An 18,401-nucleotide genomic window follows, 5' to 3' on the forward strand; every position below is an offset into this window, starting at 1 on the left:
TATTGTTTGTGCCAGGCTCTTAGATCTTTCAAATCACATTGGACATTTTACTCCAGTTAAACTCCAATGGGAAAACAGTGATGAGCCCCAGTCTGGGGTTGGGAATGCCACTTGGTCTGAGTGGAAAACTGCTTGTTAAGTCTAGTTTAGGGAATCATTTCAACCTTCAAAGCCTGTGTAGTGAATGTCATCTGTAGCACTGTAATGGGATGTTATCAGGTGATAGCATTGATATCAGTTGGCACCACAGTCTGTAGTGTTAAACTGCTGACCCGATAGCGCTAATGCTAAACAGATGTTCCAGAGTCTGCGCCTTTCTCCACCCCCCGCCCCACCTTCCCTGTCACCCTCACCCTTCCAACCACAAGCTGTCAGGAACACCTCACAAACTACCTGGAATGTGCATCTCTGACCTCACCTCCTCTGTGTTTGCATCTTGTTCCTGTGTCACGGGGTGCCACATTGCTCGCAGCTGGAACTGGACGAACTTGTACGTCATTGTACGACAGCAGAATGCTGTAGAAAAGTCACTCTAATGATTTCTCTGGTCTGTGGAGCTGTTGCTAAATGACTCGGGTTCATAAACCTAATTCTCCTTAACTGCTACGTTAATTATCCTAACCTGCAACAAAAAGTCTAATCTGACAAAAGCTCTATCCTTTCCAGTCAAAACTACTACATCTCATTCTCTACCTCTGTTTATTTTGTGGCTATGGTAACAGAGCTAAACAAATATGGATTTTGAAGCTGGGCTTCTTGGAGCTTCTATACAAGGAGCCCATGTGTTCTGTGTGAGTTGCCAGAAGGGTAAACTGCACAGACTACAAGTGCCTGCACATTAGATTAATGAATCCAATACTTGTTTAAGGGAATTGACGAGATTAGTCGTTGGTGACTGGAGCTCTCTGACTAATGCAGCCAGCAACCCTGAATTCACCCCCCACTTTAAACAGTTTACTAACTAAAATGTTATGATACTATGTAGATGCAACATACTGGGCATGCAAATCCGACAGTGTATAAATACGGCGCAAATCACACAGGACTTATTTTTTGGCCCTTTGGACATCATCATAGAATAGGATGGCAACAATGAACAGTGCCTTGCAAAATTAATCATCCCCCTTGGCGTTTTTTCCTATTTTGTTGCATTACAACCTGTAATTTAAATAGATTTTTATTTTGATTTCATGTAATGGAAATACACAAAATAGTCCAAATTGGTGAAATTACATTTTAAAAAATAACTAAAAATATAAATAATTCAAAAAAAAAAATGTGAAAAGTGGTGCGTACGTATGTATTCAGCCCCTTTGCTATGAAGCCCCTAAATAAGATCTGGTGCAACCAATTACCTACATAATTAGTTAAATGAAGTCCTCCTTTGTGCAATCCAAGTGTCACATGATCTGAGTATATATACACCTGTTCTGAAAGGCACCAGAGTCTGCAACACCATTAGCTAGGGGCACCACCAAGCAAGCAGCACCATGAAGACCGAGGAGCTCTCCAAACAGGTCAGAGACAAAGTTGTGGAGAAGTACAGATCAGGGTTGGGTTATAAAAAAATATCAGTAACTTTGAAAATCCGAATTAGCACCATTAAATCTATTATTAAAAAATGTAAAGAATTTTTGCACCACAACAAACCTGCCAAGAGAGGGCCACCCACCAAAACTCATGGACCAGGCAAAGAGAGCATTAAACAGAGAGGCAACAAGGAGTCCAAAGATAACCCTGAAGGAGCTGCAAAGCTCCACAGCGGAGAATGGAGTATCTGTCCATAGGACCACTTTAAGCCGTACACTCCACAGAGCTGGGCTTCACGGAAGAGTGGCCAGAAAAAAAGCCATTGCTTAAAGAAAAAAATAAGGAAACACATTTGGTGTTTGCCAAAAGGCATGTGGGAGACTCCCAAAATATATGTAAGAATGTACTCTGGTCAGATCAGACTAAAATTGAGCTTTTTGTCCATCAAGGTAAATTCTATGTCTAGTGCAAACCCAACACCCCTCATCACCCCTCATGGGGATGTTTTTCATTGGCAGGGACTGGGAAACTGGTCAGAATTGAAGGAATGATGGATGGCGCAAAATACAGGGAAATTCTTGAGAGAAACCTGTTTATCTTCCAGAGATTTGCGACTGGGACAGAGATTCACCTTCCAGCATGACAATGACCCTAAGCATACTGCTAAAGCAACACTCGAGTGGTTTAAGGGGAAACATTTAAACGTTTTGGAATGGCCTAGTCAAAGCCCAGACCTCAATACAATTGAGTGGTGTGACTTAAAGATTGCTGTACACCAGCAGAATCCATCCAACTTGAAGTAGCTGGAGCAGTTTTGCCTTGAAGAAGGTGCAAAAATCCCAGTGGCTAGATGTGCCAAGCTTATAGAGACATACCCCAAGAGACTTGCAGCTGTAATTCCTGCAAAAGGTGGCTTTAACAAGGTATTGACTTTGTGGGGAGAATAGTTATGTACGCTCAAGTTTTCAGGGTTCTTTTTGTCTTATTTTGCATCTTCAAAGTGGTAGGCATGTTGTGTAAATCAAATGATACAAACGTCCAACAAATCCATTTTAATTCCAGGTTGTAAGGCAAGAAAATATGAAAAGGGGGGTGAATACTTTCGCAAGCCATTGTACATGTAATTATGTAGTATAGACATCCATATACAGACATCGATGTTAGAGACGTGGTTTCGCATTCCACTTAAACCCAAATGGCAACCTATTCCCTATGAACAAAAGTATAGACGCATCATACAACAATTTAAAATATTTTACTGAGTTACAGTTCACATAAGGAAATCAGTCAATGGAAATTAATTAATTAGGCCATAATCTATGGATTTCACATAACTGGGAGTACAGATATGCATCTGTTGGCGACAGATACCTTTAAAAAAATGTAGGGCAGTGGATCAGAAAACCGGTCAGTATCTGATGTGACCACCACTTGCCTCATGCAGCGCGACACATCTCCTTCGCATAGAGTTGATCAGGCTGTTGATTGTGGCCCGTGGAATGTTGTCCCACTCCTCTTCAATGGCTGTGCTGGATATTGGTGGGAACAGGAACATGCTGTCGTACACAGCAACCCAAACGTGCTCAATGGGTGACATGTCTGGTGAGTATGCAGGCCATGGATGAACTGGGACATTTTCAGCTTTCAGGAATTGTGTACAGATCCTTGCGACATGGGGCCTTGCATTATTATGCTGAAACATGAGGTGATGGTGGCGGGGGAATGGTACAAACAATGGGCCTCAGGATCTCGTCACGGTATCTTTGTGCATTCAAATTGCCATAGATAAAATGCAATTGTGTACGTTATCCGTAGCTTATGCCTGCCCATATCATAACCCCACCGCCACCACGAGGCATTCTGTTCACAACGTTGACATCAGCATACCGCTCACCCACACAACGCCATCTGCCCAGTACAGTTAAACACAAGATTCTTCCGTGAAGAGCACACTTTTCCAGCGTGCCAGTGACCACCGAAGGTAAGCATTTTCCCACTGAAGTCAGTTACGACGCTAACCTGCAGTCAGGTCAAGACCCTGGTTAGCACACAGATGAGCTTCCCTGAGACGGTTTCTGACAGTTTGTGCAGAAATACTTTGGTTGTGCAAACCCACAGTTTCATCAGCTGTCCTGGTGGCTGGTCTCCGACAATCCCGAAGGTGAAAAAGTCGGACGTGGAGGTCCTGGGCTGGAGTGGTTAGACGTGGTCTGTAGTTGTGGGGGCCAGATGAACGTGCTGCCAAGTTTTCTAAAACGGCATTAGAGGTGACTTATGTTAGTGCAATTAACATAACATTTTCTAGGACCAGCTCTGGTGGACATTCCTGCATCAGCATGCCAGTTGCACGCTTCCTCAAAACCTGAGACATCTGTGACGTTGTGTCATGTGAAAAACTGGGAAAGATGATTTTTGTGTATGGAACATTTCTGAGATATTTTATTTCAGCTCATGAAACATGGGACCAAAACTTTACAGGTTGCGCTTATCATTTTGTTCAGTGTAATTCACTTGTTTTGACAATGGCCCATAGGGTGACAGTCGTGATAAGATCAACCTCTTACATTAGTTCTTGATCTTCGCTATGTCTGCTATAGGCTGTATACCCAAACTTCCTGATATTGTACATCTGCTGTAGGCAGTATACCCAAATGCCCTGACATTGTTTAATGAATGGTATGTGCACTGAGCATTGTTATTTGCATTGGATAAGTGCCCTCCACTGGCTAAGACTAGTACTGCTACTACTACAATCGGAATCAGCCCCAAAGGACACATCATTTTATTACAACCTTTTGCTTGATACTAGGGGCGTAGGCACGACTGGGTCTGGGTGGGTGCAGGCACAGGTGTAGGGGATCCAGGCCCACCAAATAGGCTTGAGGAAAAAAATGCTTTACTCGTCAGTGTTCCAAATGGGACGTTATTTGTCTTTACTTGACTTGCATTGTACTTGACTTGGGCAGGACCTCAATGAAACTGAGTACCGGCACCATTTCTTCTGCTTGAGTTCCTGCACCTCCTATAGAATACTACTTCAAAAGTATTGAGAAGTTCCTGCAACTAAATATAAACGGTACCGGCACTCGAAATGAGTACTGACACCTATTTCAGTCCAAGTCAAGCACTGGTCTAAACATGCATACACCATCAGATAGAATTCATAGCAAGCAGTAGGGAGGGGGTGGGAAAATGAAAGGAATATACGAAAGGGATATTGACAATAACAATAATAATAATACAATAATAATAATATATGGTATTTGGCAGATGAGTTTCAGAACACTAAAGGACATCTTACATAAAATCTGGTGCTTTACATAAAATCAATTTCAGTTAGGCCTATGTAATGAATATGAATTATTCTTTATTTACAAGGGAGAAAACTATAAAAACAAATTGTGAAAAGAAATCAGCTCCTGGGTGGCACAGCGGTCTAAGGCACTGCATATCAGTACAAGAGGTGTCACTACAGTCCCTGGTTTGAATCTAGGCTGTATCACATACGGCCGTGATTGGGAGTCCCATAGGGCGGCACACAATTGGCCCTGCGTCGTCCGGGTTTAGCAGGGGTAGGCCGTCATTGTAAATCAGAATTTGTTTTTAACTGACTTGCCTAGTTACAGTGCCTTGCGAAAGTATTCGGCCCCCTTGAACTTTGCGACCTTTTGCCACATTTCAGGCTTCAAACATAAAGATATAAAACTATTTTTTTGTGAAGAATCAACAACAAGTGGGACACAATCATGAAGTGGAACGACATTTATTGGATATTTCAAACTTTTTTAACAAATCAAAAACTGAAAAATTGGGCGTGCAAAATTATTCAGCCCCTTTACTTTCAGTGCAACAAACTCTCTCCAGAAGTTCAGTGAGGATCTCTGAATGATCCAATGTTGACCTAAATGACTAATGATGATAAATACAATCCACCTGTGTGTAATCAAGTCTCCGTATAAATGCACCTGCACTGTGATAGTCTCAGAGGTCCGTTAAAAGCGCACAGAGCATCATGAAGAACAAGGAACACACCAGGCAGGTCCGAGATACTGTTGTGAAGAAGTTTAAAGCCGGATTTGGATACAAAAAGATTTCCCAAGCTTTAAACATCCCAAGGAGCACTGTGCAAGCGATAATATTGAAATGGAAGGAGTATCAGACCACTGCAAATCTACCAAGACCTGGCCGTCCCTCTAAACTTTCAGCTCATACAAGGAGAAGACTGATCAGAGATGCAGCCAAGAGGCCCATGATCACTCTGGATGAACTGCAGAGATCTGCAGCTGAGGTGGGAGACTCTGTCCATAGGACAACAATCAGTCGTATATTGCACAAATCTGGCCTTTATGGAAGAGTGGCAAGAAGAAAGCCATTTCTTAAAGATATCCATAAAAAGTGTCGTTTAAAGTTTGCCACAAGCCACCTGGGAGACACACCAAACATGTGGAAGAAGGTGCTCTGGTCAGATGAAACCAAAATTGAACTTTTTGGCAACAATGCAAAACGTTATGTTTGGCGTAAAAGCAACACAGCTGAACACACCATCCCCACTGTCAAACATGGTGGTGGCAGCATCATGGTTTGGGCCTGCTTTTCTTCAGCAGGGACAGGGAAGATGGTTAAAATTGATGGGAAGATGGATGGAGCCAAATACAGGACCATTCTGGAAGAAAACCTGATGGAGTCTGCAAAAGAGCTGAGACTGGGACGAAGATTTGTCTTCCAACAAGACAATGATCCAAAACATAAAGCAAAATCTACAATGGAATGGTTCAAAAATAAACATATCCAGGTGTTAGAATGGCCAAGTCAAAGTCCAGACCTGAATCCAATCGAGAATCTGTGGAAAGAACTGAAAACTGCTGTTCACAAATGCTCTCCATCCAACCTCACTGAGCTCGAGCTGTTTTGCAAGGAGGAATGGGAAAAAATTTCAGTCTCTCGATGTGCAAAACTGATAGAGACATACCCCAAGCGACTTACAGCTGTAATCGCAGCAAAAGGTGGCGCTACAAAGTATTAACTTAAGGGGGCTGAATAATTTTGCACGCCCAATTTTTCAGTTTTTGATTTGTTACAAAAGTTTGAAATATCCAATAAATGTTGTTGCACTTCATGATTGTGTCCCACTTGTTGTTGATTCTTCACAAAAAAATACAGTTTTATATCTTTATGTTTGAAGCCTGAAATGTGGCAAAAGGTCGCAAAGTTCAAGGGGGCCGAATACTTTCGCAAGGCACTGTAAATACAGGTTAAACTGATTAATTTCCAAATAATATGTGGGCTCTGGCACGTGTCACTTTGCGCTGATACCATGTCCAGAAAACAGCAGCTATCACTGTGTTGACTCTCTAGCCAACTTGGCTAGCAAAAACAAGTAAATGTGATGTTGGAGCATTTGCCAAGTTATTTGATATCAGTGATTTTGCCATGAAGGGCTTCCAGTACATTCAGAGACAATGATCAGCGCTACAAACATTTTTATTGAACATTCTTAGAAATCATGAAACATGCTTCTCCACTTCGACAGACGCTCGATCCCTCCTTCCGCTGAGACATGACATGAAATAAAAAATGGAGTTATTTAAATGTATGCTCTGTTGTGCCTTGCAAGTAATAGGATACAACAACCGGCCCTTTAACAGTGTAATCATATAGCCTAGCTTGAGACTCGAGTTTTGAAATATAAGGGACTCTACATTATTATGAAAGTAGGCAAATGCATGGGGAATTGGAAATAGAACTTTGTCCTGTGCTTCTCCGCCAATGCACTTTAGTTAGGCCCTATAGGCTATTTGATAATTTAACTGATATCACACAATGCATTGTAGGCACACTTAATCTCCCGCGCCCACAGAGAATAGCATTCTACTTGCATTGTGACTCATAAAGTGATCTTGACTAAGAAAAGGTTGTGGACCACTGTTCTGGTCTATATAGGCTACAGCCTATTATGAGGTGCATTAGCATACTGTTTAGCAAAAATGTTTGCTGTGATGGTGTCTCACGCAAACTTGATCTAATTCGATTGGCAAACATGCTAGTGATTAACACTAGAAAAGCCTGGCCTCGTTGGATCCCTTTGGGCCAATGACGTGTCTTTCAAAGTCAACAGTCTAATAAACACAGTTCATATATACTATCGGAAGAATTATCATTTGGTTGTGTTTATGAGGGTGTTCGGTAACGCTATACAAAATATAATGTATTTCAAAGAACACAATAGAATTAATTTGTTTATGTAACTGTAGGCTACATGTACACAATAAAAAAAACACAAAACAAACAATTCAAGTGTTAAAATCCATTAAATAAACACCATCACAAATAACAGAAATTATTCATTAGTTAAGGGCAGTTCTTAAGGAATGAATTTATGAAAAACAAGTATTTCAAAAGAACAGAATGGCATATTGTCTGTTTAAATATATTACTGTGCTTTGAGTGTTGCAAGTGCACGTGGGAGCTCAGGGGGTCATTTTTAAGAGTTTAGTAAGGATAGGTGATTTGGAAACTGCAGAATCGTCTCTTTCTGATACTATATAGACATCAAAACGTCTTACATGCTTGTCACTCTGTAGCAGAATTTGCTAAAGATCACTTTCTGAGTCAAAATGCAAGCCAAGATCTTATTAATTTAATATAAGTAGACATGCACTCAAAATTGACTGTAGCGCATATGGGGCCATATGGGGCATATGGGGCGCATTTCCGGCCAAGGGTGGTTCATTTAAAAATAATTCCTTCCTCCCTCGCCCCTTGCCCTGCAAGTGTATACTCGTCAGGCGTCATGATACGTCATCAGAAGTGTCCACTTAATTTGAGGGCTGAGGGGATAGGGTGTGTCTTAAGTGTTTGGACCGCAACCTATGGCTCGAGGAAGCTCAGATCACGTGTCTGCAGTTATCTGATTGGCCAGCGACAGGCCTGTAGGTGCACTTGATTTGCTCTCTGGGCCTGTCGGGTAGGGGGAGTTCTACCTTCAGACACATGTAATGGTTCAATATGGGAGCCCTGCCTACCAGGCGCTGGGGCTGCTGAATCAAGTGCACTTACCGCCAACATCACAAAACAAATAAAAACAATAGGATCGCAGGGCTTTAATCGTTGTTTTTTTTACGACCGGTTGGTGACCACTGGTTTAGGTGTAGTTTTGATGGGTCATCATCAGATGCACAGGCCTGGCAGGGGAAAAAAAATAACATGTCCTCTTAAAACTGCTTATAACACAAATTCTGTTTGTGATATTAAGAGTCTAACACAATAGTGTGTTATATAGACTTATTTAGGAAAAGTCAAAGATGGGGGGACTTAACTTTAAAAAAGTTGTTTTAGTCTAACTATAGGTCTATGGTTTATTATATGTAGGTCTGTGTGAGTCGCATGTTAAATGCAAGAGTCATGGATTTACGTAGGCCATCACATGTGTGGGGTATAGTATACAGTAAAGCATAGGGTAAGCTATACTTTTATGATAATTTAATGTTGATTTAAGTTCCCAAATTTTGGACCACATACATTTTTGCTGGCTCTGCCATCAACGGATTTCTGCCTACGCCACCGTTTGAAATCATATGGAAATAAGAGGATGCCATAACATTGCAGAGCATGGGAAAGAAAATCAATGTTGACAGTGTTCTAATGAAGGTAAAGCTCCCTCCTCTTCCTGTCTGCTTTTTATCCTGGCAGCTTAATTAAGACAGCAGGTTTCACTATTCGAGTGAGTTCTGTGTTATTAATGACCTTTCTGCCTGTGGCCGGGGGCAAAATCCGTTGTGAGAATCCACATTTCTTAATTTGGACATTCCCTATGCCTTCTCCCGCTCTTCCCCCACCAGGAGGAATACGTGTAACTTTATAACCCTACCATATGATAGGGCTTTCCATCTCTGCTTGTACTTATTCGCCCCTGAGATATGGCTTTTTCTTTGCAACTCTGCCTAGAAGGCCGGCATCCCGAAGTCACCTCTTCACAGTTGACGTTGAGACGGGTGTTTTGCAGGTACTATTTAATGAAGCTGCCAGCTGAGGACTTGTGAGGCGTCTGTTTCTCAAACTAGAAAGTGCATTTGTGAATATACCCAAGATAAAGCCAGTGTTTCTGTCCCCAAGTGCAATCGTTACATTTTCTCCCTCAAGGTAGTAGGAAAAACAAGTGTAACACAAAGTTAAACAGCACCGCCCAGCATATTTATTGTTGATAAGAACTGTTGGGGAATTTAATGGCGTGGATTTCATGATCAAACCGTGTTAGCCCGATCAGCTAAGGTCAAGGCATTACATTTCCCCTTTGGCGACCAATGAAGTACTGGAGAAGATCTTATCATATCTGGTTTTGAAGAAGTCTGTGTTAGCCCATCGAGCTGAAGACTAGGCATGAGATCAGGGAGCTAACCAATGTCTTCAGTTCTCAGGCGAAGTTATCATTTTAAAACATTCATTTTCTGATAAAAACAGTATCTGATTTGCCCAATAGGCAGTACAAATCTGCTTCTCTAAGCTAATGTAACAGTGTAAATAAGTTGTTCAATCCCTGCATAAAATGGGTAATACAGACAGGAAGTCTCTCCAGTGCCTCGACCAGCACAACTGGGGTTACCTCTACCCGTCCCGTCCGGAGCCAGTCCCAGTGGGATGCAGAGACGCGGCATTGGACCACTTCGAGGGGTTCACCCGCCGCTTCCGGGCTGTCTTCAACCATCCACCCGACGGTAGAGAGGCTGGGGAATGGCTCTTCCATTTGAGGCAGGGGACGAGGAGCACCCAGGAGTTCCCCCTGGAATTCTGGACCTTGGCTGCCTGAGCAGGCTGGAACGACAGGGCCCCCATCGACCACTACCGATGCAGCCTGCGTGAGGACGTCCGACATGAGATGGCCTCCACGGTAAAGGATGTGCAGCGATTGCTAGGGTTTGCCAATTACTACCGAAGATTTATCCTGGGTTTTGGCCAGGTGGCTGCTCCCATTACCTCACTGCTGAAGGCGGGGTCCTGTATGGTTGCAGTGGTCGGCTGAGGCGGACAGAGCTTTTGGGCACCTGAGAGCTCTGTTTACCTCGGCTCCCGTGCTGGACCATCCGGATCCCTCTTTGGCATTCATAGTGGAGGTGGACGCGTCCGAGGCTGGGATAGGAGCCGTGCTCTCAAAACGCTCGGGTACGCCACCGAAACTCCACCCCTGTGCTTTCTTCTCGAAGAAGCTCATCCGGCGGAGCGTAACTATGATGTGGGGGACCGGGAGCTGTTGGCTGTGGATAAAGTGTTGAAGGCGTGGAGACGTTGGCTTGAGGGGGCTAAACACCCTTTCCTCATCTGGACTGACCACCTCAACCTGGAGTACATCCGGGCAGTGAGGAGACTGAATCCTCGTCAGGCAAGGTGGGCTATGTTCTTTACCCGTTTTTTGTTTACCCTGTCCTACAGACCAGGTTCCCAGAATATGAAGGTAGACGCACTGTCCTGGCTGTATGACACAGAGGAGCGGCCCATTGATCAGACTCCCATACTCCCGGCCTCCTGCCTGGTTGCGCCGGCCATGTGGGAGCTGGACGCGGACATTGAGCAGGCATTGCCTACAGAGCACGCTCCCCTCCAGTGTCCCATCGGGCGTATGTACGTTCCGTCTGCTGTCCGTGACCACGTCATCCTCCTCTGGTCATCCGGGGATCAGTCGGACGGTGCGCTCTCTGACTGGGAAGTACTGGTGGCCCACCTTGGCAAAGGACGTGAGGGTTTATGTTTCCTCCTGCTCGGTGTGTGCCCAGTATAGGGCTCCGAGACACCTGCCCAGAAGTAAGCTATATCCCTTACCCATTCCCCAACGACCTCGGTCACACGTGTCGGTGGATTTCCTAAACAATCTTTCTCTTTCACAGGAAAACACTACGAGTCCTGTCGTCTCCTCCCTCTGCCCGGTCTTCCTACGGCCCTACAGACTGCAGAAGCCCTGTTTACTCACGTCTTCCGGCACTACGGGGTGCCTGAGGATATAGTGTCTGATCGGGGCCCCCAGCTCACATCGAGAGTCTGGAAGGGGTTCATGGAACGTCTCGATCAGTCTCACCTCAGGTTTTCACCCCAAGAGTAACAGGCAGGTAGAGTCAACCAGGACGTGGGCAGGTTTCTGTGGTCGTATTGCTACGCCCAGACGGAGGCAGTGGGCGGAGTTCGTGCCCTGGGCCGAGATGGCGCAGAATTCGCTTCGCCACTCCTCCACTAACCTCTCCCCCTTTCAGTGTGTATTGGGGAACTAGCCGGTTCTGGCGCCGTGGCATCAGCGTCAAATCGAGGCTTCTGTGGTGGACGACTGGTTCAGGCACGCGGAGGAGACATGGGAGGCCGCCCATGTTCACCTCCAGCGAGCCGCACTGCGTCAAAAGACCAGCGAGGACCATCACCGCAGTGAGGCCCCGTTGTTCGCACCAGGGAACCGGGCCTGGCTCTCGACCTGAAACCTGCCCCTCCGCTTGCCCTCCCGGAAGCTGGGTCCGTGGTTTGTGGAGACATTCAAAGTCCTGAGGAGGGTGTGTTACAGGTTACAGCTTCCCTCTGATTACCGTATTAACCCCTCGTTCCATGTGTCTCTCCTCAGGCCGGTGGTGGCTGGTCCGCTCCAGGAATCTGAGGTGCAGGAGGTTCCTCCGGCCCCTCTGGACTTCGAGGGGGTCCGTTCGTTCCATCCTGGATTCGAGGCGTTGGGCGGGGTGCCTTCAGTACCTCGTGGAGTGAGAGGGGTACGGTCCGGAAGAGAGGTGCTGGGTCCCGGTGGCGGATGTTTTGGACTCTGAACTGCTGCGGGAGTTTCACCGTCGCCGGCCGGTTCGCCCTGCGCCTCGCACTCCGGGTCGTCCCCGAGGCCGGTGTCTGACGCACCACTGGAGCCGCGCTTCAAGGGGTGGGGGGGGGGGGGGGGGGGGGGGGCGTACTGTCACGACTTCCGCCAAAATCAACTCCTCTCCTTGTTCTGGCGGCAATCAACGTCACCGGCTTTCTAGCCATCGACGCTCTATTTTTCATATTTCCATTCATTTTGCCTTGTTCCATACACACCTGGTTTTCATTCCCTAATCGCACTGCATGTATTTAGTCCTCTGTTCCCCTCCATGTCTTTGTGTGAAATTGTATTTATGTTACATGGGTATTGTTACGCGTCATACTTTTTGTCTAATGTTCCGTGTTTGGGCACATTTATGTACTTTTGTGCTTTCGTTGGACCGGAATAACAAGTGCGCCTATTCACTACACTCTGCTCTCCTGCACCTGACTTTGCCTCCAGTACACACAACGCATTATACATTATCTACATTTTTACTCCAAGATGTCGGCAATTTGAAAAACTGAAAAATTTGATTGTGCATTGAACCATGATGTACGCTGTAGTTTCAAAACTCTGTGTATAGGGCTAAAACAATGACGCAATATCTGAATTCCGACATCTTTATGCACCTTCTCCATTGTTGTAGTTGAGTTGAGAGTGTCTTGGGAGAAAAACTGTCATTAAGTTGTCATAAAATGTACGTTTTGTATCATGCATTAGCAATTTATGTTATCAGCAACTACCATTGTTTAGTTGGCTTCAAATAAGCCACTCCTTACATGTCTATTTCTGAATCTAAGAATATCGTTTCCATGTGGGTTTTATGCTAGCGAAGGATGCCCTTTTTTAGGAGTGCTGATCATATCTATTTTATAACTGAACATCTATACTGTGTCCCATCATTGCAGGTAAGTTATCGTACAAAGTATAAATGGTTTTATAAGCTCATGAGCACCAGCTAGCTTGTTAGCGTGGTTGTTAGCTTAGAAATATGTGGTGCATTCTATTTCTTGGCCACTAATGTGACATCGAGTCACTTTTCAGGTACATTTGACATATTTTGATGATAGTAGTTTATTGTAATGTTGTAGACATGAGATTACGTTTGAAAACTATTTATTTGTATTATTAGAAATAGGAAGAAATAATAATACTAAGTATCTACTATACAATCACCAGGACCTTTTATAGACATTCAGATTGTCTTTTTGTTAGTATATTATACAGCAGATCTATGGAGAAGTGTTGTTGGAGTGCTATTAATATGCCTTTGATGACTGAACATTCATCTATACTGTGTCCTATCAGCTTGGTAATAAATAAACTATCCATCCACTACTTCTGTGAGAGGCTTAGAAAATGTTCTGATTGCCATCTCAATAGTTCCTGATTTCAAGTATGCCTATTATTTGATTGTATTTTTTTGTTCTTTCAATTAGGTTGAGATAGTAATGGAGATAAAAAAAAGGACTTGTAAGAGAGCAATTAACTGTTATCCCAAGAAAACGTTTTTGTTATTTTACTTCAGGACCCATGAGAACCTTTGTAACAATATATTGGCTTGGAGCCAAGCTTTACATCAGCTATGGCCAAATCTACATGATCTAATGATCATACAAGGGACTGAATATATGTTATGAAAATGTCAACATACAGTATATCTTTGAAGACATACTTGTGAGGCTTTGTAATATAAACCCTCCATGAAACTTTCCTTCTGTTAATAATATAAACATAGACAGCCTTGGTGGTCGCTCACATGTTTTAGTGAGTCATCGGCTACTTCCAAAATGGCACACTTGAGTCGAATATAGGTCTATTGCTGCTGGTCTGTGGGAGTTCTCTCGGGTCCACACAGTGTCTGAGTGTGAGTCATACACTCATGAGGCCACTGTGGTTAAATCATGGGATACTGTATCTTACACTAACACAACCAACACATTTTGAGTCCTCTCAATGGTGCTTGTTAGAAATGTTGTGGTAGCGTTTTTGGGAAAACTCTCCCTTTTAACTATCTCAAAACCAATGGAAACCCAACATGAATTTTCCTCTAACATCCTTGTATGTTCTATCTAGAGAGCATTTATTTCCAGCAACCTTACACAGAAAATATAACATGATTGTCTATTGTCTTCAGTTGACCTGAATATGCAGTTTGAATATCTCATGCCATTTGAGTATCGCAACATGGCTTTGGCAGGCAGACGACAATATGCAAGGAGGGCGACACAGAGGCATATCAATGCCAACTTCTGTCCTGTTGAAATCTTCTTCAGGCCTGATAAAACCCTGAAGTGTTTCTGGGTAATTTGTAACCTGCCTGTTCTCGTCAGAGGCTGGGTCCTATGGGAGAAAATCAAGGGGCCTGCTGGGGTAGCTTGGTTCTGCTCTTGCAGCTGACAAGACGTGACTAAATTGTGCTGGATAAATATAGCTGGGTGTAGCCCGACCCAGTAGCGTAATGCTTCACATGTTGCAGAGAGGAGAGGGGGTGTAAGAGGGGCTGCTTGGAAGCTCTGGGGAGAGGAGAGGAGGAAAGGTGTGCAGAGTGGTAGTTCACACAGATTCCAGTGTTCAGGGGCTAGAGCATGTCGTCATCTCCCAGTCACGGCAGATTGAAATAGACAGAGGAAATGGTTTGTTCCATGGAGCTCTGCCTGACTGACTGCAACGTCTTCTTCAGTAGCTGCCTCGGGTGCTGAGGGGACTTGCCAGGAGACCAAGCCCTTGTCTGAGCTGATATAATAGCCAAGGCTAATACAGTCTTTATTGTGTGTTTATTTACAGCACTTGAGATCATTGCTGTTTAATGCTCATTGTAAAGCAAACAAATGTGTACTGTCTTACACAACATTCTGAAGCTCTTGAATGTTTATTTGGTACATAGGGATACATACTGAATGTAATAAGACAAGTCTCCATAAAATGTTATTGTATAACAAATTGTTGTTCTATGTTGCTCAATAACAATCAAATGGTGAACAATAATGCTAGCTAAATTATCGGTTTTGGCAAAACAGTACAACTCGCAAAGTAGACAAATCATAGGTCAAATAGAAAAACACTATCAAATGGAAGCAGAATCAATGTACAATGACAAGAGCTACCTAGTATTTTGAGGTGAAAGTATTGGAATATGCTCCCACAGCCACATAACCAGTCCCCTTCAAATTAGTGCATTCGGCTATTTCAACCACATCCGTTGCTGACAGGTGTATAAAATGGAGCACACTACCATGCAATCTCCATAGACAAAAATAGGCAGTATAATGTTTTAACTGGAGAGCTCAGTGACTTTCAACGTGGCACCGTCATAGGACGCGTCTAGGAGCGATGACAGCTCAGACGCGAAGTGGTAGGACACACAAGCTCACGGAATGGGACTGCTGAGAGCTGAAGCGCAGAAAACTTGTCTGTCCTCGATTTGCACCACTCAGTACTGAGTTCCAAACTGCCTGTGGAAGCAACGTCAGCACAGGATCTGTTTGTCGGGAGCTTCATGAAGTGGGGTTCCATCAGTGGAGGCTCCTCAGATGAGAAACGGGAGGACCATCCTACTCAGTGAACTTCATAAAAATATCAAACATTTTAAAGTGATCCTTTTTAGATGAAACTATACTAAATATATTGACGTTTCACCAAATAATTGATTGAAACACACTGTTTTGCAATGAAGGTGTACAGTAGCCTCAACATCACTCTGTAGGGTAGTACCATGGTGTAGCCGGAGGACAGCTAGCTTCCGTCCTCCTCTTGGTACATTGAAATCAATACAAAACCTAGGAGGCTCTTGGTTCTCACCCACTTCCATAGACTTACACAGTAATTATGACAACTTCTGGAGGACGTCCCCCAACCTATCAGAGCTCTTGCAGCATGAACTTTTATGTTGTCCACCCAATCAAAGGATCAGAGTATTAATCTAGTACTGAAAACATAAGCTACAGCTAGCTAGCACAGCAGTGGATAAACTGTGGTGAGTAATTGACTCAAAGAAAGAGAAAGACAGTTTTTAACAGATTAATTTCTTTAAAAATGAAGGAGAAGTGAGAGAGAGATTATCATTTTTTTCACTTTCAGTTTCACTTAGCTAGCAAATGCGGCTAGCTAGTTTAGCCTACTCAAACACCCGGCTCAAGACAGAGGGAAGCTATAGTTATAGCTAGCTGGCTATGACTATCCAACACAACACTGGAACACCTTCAAGTCAAGGTAAGCTTTTGGTTTTATTAATTTATTGCCACCGGGGCCCACCGGTGTAACTTCTTACTGACTAAACACTGTAACGTTACTGCATGATTGTAGCAGGTTTACTAACACATTTCTAGTTAGCTAATGCACTTTTGTACATCGCGCTGTAATGTACAATTTACATTATTTTAGCGCCCAAAAAGTGTAATATGAATACCATTGTAAAGCAACATTTCTCCCCGTTCCAGCAAAATCAATGAGGAGACCTTCAAGCTGCCTGATTGAAGAAGGCAGTGAGCTCCATCGGGTCTTTTTAAAAATGGTGTGAAAGTGAAACCTACTGCGTGATGTGTCATTACATACCCATTTGAAATATTGTTTTTAGGGCGGTGCTAAAGTTATCTTCAGAAAAAAATAGCGGCCGTCGTTGCTTTTGAGAGTCATGATGGCTTGCAGTGATGACGCAAGAAATTAATGCATTCAATTGTACAATTGACTAGGTATCCTCCTTACCCTGTCCCTTTCTTGTTTTTAATCTGCCAGAGAAGTGCTACATCTGGTTGAGAGAGGCAGTACGACACAGAATGAGTTGCATTATGCGTGCTGTAAGTTAATTACATCATGACACGTCACAATTTAAGGTACAGTGTCAGAGGGGTCAGTTATTTCAACTTTTCAACTCCAATACTATCAGTCCATTACCATGTCAATCAACGCTTGAATAGAAACGTAGTTCATACCCCAGATTTTGATGCCAACACAGTCGCTACAATCCCATTAGTTTTCATTGCAGCCTTGTTTGAATGCCGCGGTTGCGCAAATTTGTACGGATTGGCGTTAGTCAACAATAGCTTTATTAGCTATGTTGACTAGGATGTTACTTTAGCTAATATGGGGACAATGATGTAGGCTGTCTGTAGCGGTTATGACATGGTTTGGTTAGGAAAGTTTTTTTTTGCCTGGTCACATACAGCTGATGTGTTGTGCATTGAAGTCCACAAAATAAAGGAAATGGTGAGAGTGCATAGAGGAGAGAAGGAATACAACGTGGTGTTTACGTGTGACCAGGGGTGTATTCATTCCGCCGATTCTGGTGAGATACGTTTCTTAAATGGAATCAAACAAAACGGGGATAAAAAATACCTGAATTTGTCTAATAGAAACTCTTGTTTGCAATTGTTGGACTAATGATTACACCCTAGATAAGCTAGATGCTCTTGACTTGTATGCACCTATGTTGTAAACTTTCATTCACAGGCTAGGCTGTAACCTCATGATGGAAAAATTTAAGTATCATGTAGTAGCCTAAACCTGTCGATGTTATATTGAACTGGGTGAATGGAAGTTGAATGACAGTCATCCAGTATGCTGTAATATAAATAAGGCCATGCTCATAAAAAAAATGGTCCTCCCTCAATCATTAACAGCACTGACCGTCACTGGTTTCCATGGCCGAGTAGCCGCACACAAGCGTAAGACCACCATGCACAATGCTAAGCGTTGGCTGGAGTGGTGTAAAGCTCGCCGACATTGGACTCTGGTGCAGTGGAAACACGTTCTCTGGAGTGATAAATCACGCTTCGTCATCTGGCAGTCCAATGGACAAATCTTGGTTTGGCAGATGCCAAGAAAACGGTACCTGCCCCAATGCATAGTGCCATTTGTAAAATTTGGTGGAGGAGGAATAATGGTCTGGGGCTGTTTTTCATGGTTTGGGCTAGGCCCCTTAGTTCCAGCGAAGGGAAATCTTAACGCTACAGCATACAATGACATTCTACAAAGACGTTTCTGTGCTTCCAACTTTGTGGCAACAATGTGTGGAAGGTCCTTTCCTGTTTCAGGATGAAAATGTCCCTGTGCACAA

The 18,401-nt window shown here is 43.7% G+C and overlaps 1 protein-coding gene across 1 annotated transcript in view; it reads left to right on the plus strand.

The window, feature by feature from the left end:
• cspg4 (chondroitin sulfate proteoglycan 4) overlaps window positions 1-18,401 on the plus strand; it is a 115,622-nt gene that overhangs the window by 1,064 nt on the left and 96,157 nt on the right. The gene's annotated exons all lie outside the window — the stretch shown is intronic.

Source organism: Oncorhynchus mykiss, chromosome 2 (assembly GCF_013265735.2).
Source record: "Oncorhynchus mykiss isolate Arlee chromosome 2, USDA_OmykA_1.1, whole genome shotgun sequence".
In the NCBI taxonomy this organism is placed as follows: Eukaryota; Metazoa; Chordata; class Actinopteri; order Salmoniformes; family Salmonidae; genus Oncorhynchus; species Oncorhynchus mykiss.